Here is a 7386-nt window from a genome sequence, read left to right on the forward strand (position 1 = left end):
AAGAAAAGGGAACAGAGGACACAGAGACATGGTTATGGTAGTTGGATTAGTCTGCTGGTTTGACGATGAAAAAGCGGCTTAATAACTCAGAGTAGCAGCTGTAGTGGTGTCGGTCAGGAGGAGAACTGCTGGGCTGTGAGCGTATCGGGAGCACTGCCAGTGAAGCCGCCGAACACCTCCGCTATATGGGCTTTTGCTCTCTAAGGCTCTTTGGCCGAGAGTCTTTCACTTCCTCAGTGTCAGAAGGCTGCCCCAACTACGCGCTCTACACGTCACCCACAGAAGGAGCCCTCCGCTGCCATCCCAACTACTCACAATGTGCAACCGGTGCGACTCCACACACTGCGCAGCCACCTGCACCTACACTACCTACACTCCGCGGCGACAGGCATCTGATTTGTTGACACTATCATTTTCACCCAGACTTACCCCGCTACTGGTTGGAAACGCATAATGTTGTAAGGAGATATGGAGGAGATCCCTTGAGCATGTTTTGCCCATGTTCTCTGAACGGACCAGTCTCTCACCATCTCTCTTTCCCTCTAGTCTATGGACCGTCAGATATTGAGTAAAGGGAATATTCTGTACGGCTATCGCTCTGTGGATCCAAGATCTCTCTCTCCTCTCTACTCGACTCCGCTACCAGCCACCAGCATGTCTTACACACTTCATCGGTTTCTCTCTCTCCTCTCTACTCGACTCCGCTACCAGCCACCAGCATGGCTTACACACTTCATCGGTTTCTCTCTCTACTCTGCCACGGCTGCCATCCAGAGGGAGGTACAGGACAGTCGGCCAGGCTTACTGTGTGGAGGAAGGACAGCAGCACCTCCACTACCAGGGTCAAGAATAGCTTTTATCTGACTGCAGTTTTTAACACTTTAGCATTTATGACTGTAGTTTTATTATAATCTTACCACTCTGCACTTTCAGTTGTTGTTATATTTATTTATATTATATTTGTGACTGTTTTACTGTATACCTGTATGTGCTACTATATGAGCGAGATCTCCAACGAATAATTCCAATGTATGAATTACTGTTAATACTTGCAAATGGCAAATATCGTACTTGAGAAAATTTGAATAAACCACTTGAATAAACTTAAAAGAACTGTCAGATAATGTATGTACCACAGGAATATAATGGTTTAATGTATAAAATGATAGTGTAGGCAGCGATATTATGATTTATGAGAAAAGGACACTGAGGACATGGTTGATATGGGTAATGGTAGAAGGATTAGTCTACTGGTTTGACGCTGAAAATGGTTTGATTTCAACTGGCAGTTGTAATGTTGCCGGACGGGAGAATAACGTCTGGGCTGTGTGAGGAGACGACAGTCAGCGGCAGGTGAAGCCGCTGAGCAGCTCTGCTATCTGGGGTGAAGCTCGTTTTGGCTCGACGGACGAGCGTCTTTCACTTCCTTGTTTAATCCGTCCAGAAGGTTCTGCTCTTGTCGTGGCATAGATGATCAGAGCTGCTATCGGCTGGTTAGGCAGAACTCCATGTGATGCGGTGGCTGTGGTATCTTCAGTCTTTATTCTGTTATGACTGTCATCTGCATTGTCAGAGTCTCGGTTAGTAGTCATAAAGTTATCTAACCAGGACCAAGCATACCAAGCGAAACGTAGCCTACACATGCCAAGCACCGCTGAATCTCTACCAGACCAAGTTATGACCATACTACTTTACCAGTTACATTTACACGTCCAATAACAGGGTTAATTAACTACATTCGTTTACATTATATTTGTGAAACGTATCAGTGTCTAATGTAACGTTCTTATTAAAAAAATATTGCTTGCATACAGAACTCTGGAACAAAAACAGCAGCAATCTAAACCTCGGTAAGGGGAGGAGCAGTCCATTCTCGGGAAACGTTAAGGAGGAGGAGTCTAGAGGCGAAAGAAGCCTATTTAGGTGACGTGCTGGCTAGCGGAGTAGAACGCTTTAAAAATTAAAGGAGAACCGCACACTAGGAGCTCAGAAGCAATAATTTAAGGGGGAGGAGTCACCATCTTACCCATTTATAAGTAAAATGTTTGCTGAGAAAGGACATTTATAAGTAAAATGTTTGCTGAGAAAGGAAGCGACAAGGAAGCTGCCAACACTAACAAAGTAGCCTGATGCCAGATTGAGTGTTTGAGCATTGCCCGAGAGAACTGCCTTGGCCCCCGAACCCCAGCAGGCCACAGGACTAAAACGGCCAACCCAGCCCCTGGTACGACAACAGCAACCCTTGCCCCCCCCTCCAGCCTCCAACAGACAGGCCCGACTCCTGGACACCAACAGCCAGCCTGGGCCCTCTGACCCCAACTTCCAGCCCGGCCCCCCCAAACCAAACGTCCAGCTTTGCTCACCGCTGTCCAGCATTCTACGATGAACTGTTTTTTGAAGACCTTTTTTATCGCTTTTTCACACAATGTGTTTTTCTACGTTGCTGAATCCTCTGTTCTTTCTACAATTACAGTCGTTTTGAATGAGTCTGTCACACTGCCCTTCTCTGGATCATGTCACGGTGATGTCGAATGGAAGCATCGCCATGAGAGTAAATCAGGTGTTACACACACCACGGTCGCTACACTGCACCAAGGAGATTTCACACCCGGAGTGGGCTTTGAGAACAGGGTTAAACTCGGGGGTGGAGACCTCCATCTCAACATCTCCTCTGTTCTATTTAATGACAACGGGTGGTTTGAGTGTCACTGCGGTAAGACTCAAGAAGATGTACAATTTGTAGTTTTAGTCCCCATTGTTGTAGGTAAACCTGCTTACATTGGATCTAATTTTCAACTCAACTTCTATGGATTAACAGAAAAACAAACTCCTGACAGTGAGGTACACGTCTGTTGTGAAAAGGATGGACAGACTGTGCTGAATGTCACGGCAGGGAATATATCTTATGGCCCTCGGTTTGAGAACTGGGATTCTGGGTCCAACGATGCTTACAGACAGGGACACATTTCTCTCTCTCTCACTGACCTACACCTTTCTGATCAGGGGACATACCTGTGCCTCTTTGGCCCTGAACACCAGAGAGGAAATCCAGAAGCTGTCACTCTCACTATCACTTCCATAGAGAAGCACTGCGACGACACAGGAAGGCCAACATTGGTGGTGATGGTGTTGGTGGTGTTGGTGTTGGTGGTGGTTGTTTTGGTGATCATCCTAGTTGCTGTTTTCTATTTTCTTGGAGGTAGATTGAAAGAAACAATGGCTGATTGGTTTAAAGAGAGGTGTTCAAGATCTCAATTCAGTCCCTGTCCAGAAGGGGAACAGGGAGGGGAGCATCTCTCTGTCACTATAAGTGAAAGTGAATCAGAGACAGAAGAAGACAGGATTGGGACAATGACATGTTTTGTCCCCTATGCACCTGCCTGTATCATCAGAGATCAGTTAGAACCTCCCTCTACCCCAGGCCTTGTTACCAAGACTACTGATGGACCTCCCTCTACCCCAGGCCTTGTTACCAAGGCTACTGATGGACCTCCCTCTACCCCGGGTCTTGTTACCAATGGTACTGATGGACCTCCCTCTACCCCAGGCCTTGTTACCAATGGTACTGATGGACCTCCCTCTATCCCAGGCCTTGTTACCAATGGTACTGATGGACCTCCCTCTACCCCATGCCTTGTTACCAATGGTACTGATGGACCTCCCTCTACCAAAGGCCTTGTTACCGATGGTACTGATGGACCTCCCTCTACCCTAGGCCTTGTTACCAATGGTACTTATGGACCTCCCTCTGCCCCAGACCACGTTATCAAGACTACTGATGGACCTCCCTCTACCGCAGGCCTTGTTACCAAGGCTACTGATGGACCTCCCTCTGCCCCAGACCACGTTACCAATGGTACTGATTGACCTCCCTCAACCCCCGGCCTTGTTACCAAGGCTACTGATGGACCTCCCTCTAATGTATTTTTCAGGAGTGTTTACTGTCTCCAATTTGTTTAATAAAATGTTTAACTTAAACATTTTGGTAGTTCAGAATGTATTTTGTACATTATCAATACATTTTCAGCATCAAATGATGGATACATACCTCAAATGTTATTCTACAAGATACAGACACAACAATTCTGAATCAATCGTTAAACTACACGGTTTACATTATGTGATGACGGATACTGTACCTCTGTGTGCTATGTAGGTCTACTATATGTGAGAGAGTTCCAACGAATCATTCCAATGTAGTACTTTTAATAGATACTTGCAAATGGCAAATATACTACTTGAATAAAATTGATTAAACTACTTGAAAAAACGTAGAAAAGCTTCTGATTGAGTTTGGAACTGTCAGATAATTTCTCTACCACAGAAATATAACGATAGTATAAGGTATATAATGATATTGTGTATATATGATGGTATTTAAGAAAAGGGAACAGATGACACAGAGACATCGTTATGGTAGTTGGATTAGTCTGCTGGTTTGACGATGAAAAAGCGTCTTAATAACTCCGAGTAGCAGCTGTAGGGGTGTCCGTCAGGAGGAGAACTGCTGGGCTGTGAGCGTATCGGGAGCACTGCCAGTGAACCCGCCGAACTCCTCCGCTATATGGGCTTTAGCTCTTTAAGGCTCTTCGGCCGAGAGTCTTTCACTTCCTCAGTGTCAGAACGCGGCCCCAACTACGCGCTCTACACGACACCCACATTACGCGCACTCCGCTGCCACCCCAACTACTCACAATGTGCAACCGGTGCGACTCCACACACTGCGCAGCCACCTACACCTCCACTACCTACACTCCGCGTCGACAGGCATCTGATTTGTTGACACACTATCATTTTCACCCAGACTTACCCCGCTACTGGTTGGAAACGCATAATGTTGTAAGGAGATATGGAGGAGATCCCTTGAGCATGTTTTGCCCATGTTCTCTGAACGGACCAGTCTCTCACCATCTCTCTTTCCCTCTAGTCTGTGGACCGTCAGATATTGAGTAAAGGGAATATTCTGTACGGCTCTCGCTCTGTGGATCCAAGATCTCTCTCTCCTCGACTCCGCTACCAGCCACCAGCATGACTTACACACTTCATCGGTTCCTCTCTCTACTCTGCCACCGCCGCCATCCAGAGGGAGGTACAGGACAGTCGGGCAGGCTTACTGTGTGGAGGAAGGACAGCAGCACCTCCACTACCAGGATCAAGAATAGCTTTTATCTGACTGCAGTTTTTAACACTTTAGCATTTATTACTGTAGTGTTATTATAATCTTACCACTCTGCACTTTGAATTGTTGTTAAATTTATGATATTTATTTATATTATATTTGTGACTGTTTTACTGTTTACCTGTATGTGCTGCTATATGAGCGAGATCTCCAACGAATAATTCCAATGTATGAATTACTATTAATACTTGTAAATGGCAAATAACGTACTTGAGAAAAATTGAATAAACCACTTGAATAAACTTAAAAGAACTGTCAGATAATTTATGTACCACAGGAATATAATAGTATAATGTATAAAATGATAGTGTAAGCAGCGATATTGTGATTTATGAGAAAAGGATACTGAGGACACAGGGACATGGTTGATATGGGTAATGGTAGAAGGATTAGTCTGCTGGTTTGACGCTGAAAATGGTTTGATTTCAACTGGCAGTTGTAGTGTTGCTGGACGGGAGAATAACGTCTGCGCTGTGTGAGGAGACGACAGTCAGCGGCAGGTGAAGCCGCTGAGCAGCTCTGCTGTCTGGGGTGTAGCTCGTTTTGGCTCGACGGACGAGCGTCTTTCACTTCCTTGTTTGATCAGGGCAGAATGCCAGGCAGTCTTGAAATAAAAGTAATTTTAAAATGTTCTGCTCTTGGCATAGCTGATCAAAGCTGCTATCGCGGCTGGTTAGGCAGATTTCCATGTGCCCCAGTGGCTGTGGTATCTTCAGTCTTTATACTGTTATGAAACTGACTATCCTCTGCATTCTCAGTGTCTCGGTTCTGACAAGATTCTCGACTCGACAGTGCTCTAGTAGTCTACAGTCGTCTCTCAATATCTACAATAACACTCATTAGGTAGGCTGAGTGAACTGGGGTTCGAAATGGACAGTCAAGTCAGTCACTATAAAATAAATATGTTTTAGAAAATAGTAGACACTACGTTATCTAACAAGGACCAAGCATACTACTACACTACAGGCGAAATGTAGCCTTCACATGCCAAGCTACCGCTGCCTCTCTACCACTGAATATCTACCAGACCAATCTATTACTATACTACTTTACCAGTTACATTTAAACGTCCAATAACAGAGTTAATTAACTACATTCGTTTACGTTATATTTGTGAAACGTATTAGTGTCTAATGTAACCTTCAAATTAAAAAATATTGCCTACAGAACTCTGGAACAAAAACAGCAGCAGTCTAAACCTCGGTAAGGGGAGGAGCAGTCCATTCTCGGGAAACGTTAAGGAGGAGGAGGAGTCTAGACGCGAAAGAAGCCTATTAAGGTGACGTGCTGGCTAGCGGAGTATAACGCTTGATAAATTAAACGAGAGCCACACTAGGAGCTCAGATGCAATCATTTAAGAGGGAGGAGTCACCATCTTACCCATTTATAAGTAAAATGTTTGCTGAGAAAGGACATTTATAACTAAAATGTTTGCTGAGAAAGGAAGCGACAAGGAAGCTGCCAACACTAACAAAGTAGCCTGATGCCAGATTGAGTGTTTGAGCATTGCCAGAGAGAACTGCCTTGGCCCCCGAACCCCAGCAGGCCACAGGACCAAAACGGCCAACCCAGCCCCTGGTACGACAACAGCAACCCTTGCCCCCCCAGCCTCCAACAGACAGCCCGGACTCCTGGACCCCAACAGCCAGCCCGGCCCCCACTGACCCCAACAGCCCGGCCCCCCAACAGCCAGCCCAACCCCCACTGACCCCAACAGCCAGCCCGGCCCCCCAACTTCCAGCCCGGCCCCCCGAACCCAAACGGCCATCCAGTCCCCACTTGAACCCAAACAGCCAACCCCGCCCCCATGACCCAAACAGCCAACCCCGCCCCCATGACCCAAACAGCCACCCCGGCCCCCGTACCACAACTTCCAGCCCGGCCCCCGAACCACAACTTCCAGCCCGGCCCCCCGAAACCCAACTTCCAGCCCGGCCCCCCGAACCCAAACGGCCAGCTTTGCTCACCGCTGTCCAGCATTCTACAACGAATTGTTTTTGGAAGACAGTGTTTATTGCTTTTTATGTGTTTTTCTACTTTGCGGAATCCTCTGTTCTTCCTACAATTACAGTCGTTTTGAATGAGACTCTCACACTCCCCTTCTCTGGATCATGTCACGGTGATGTCGAATGGAAGCATCGCCATGAGAGTAAATCAGGTGTAACACACACCACGGTCGCTACACTGCACCAAGGAGATTTCACACG

The sequence above is a fragment of the Salvelinus alpinus genome, chromosome 31 (assembly GCF_045679555.1).
Source record: "Salvelinus alpinus chromosome 31, SLU_Salpinus.1, whole genome shotgun sequence".
Classification (NCBI taxonomy): Eukaryota; Metazoa; Chordata; class Actinopteri; order Salmoniformes; family Salmonidae; genus Salvelinus; species Salvelinus alpinus.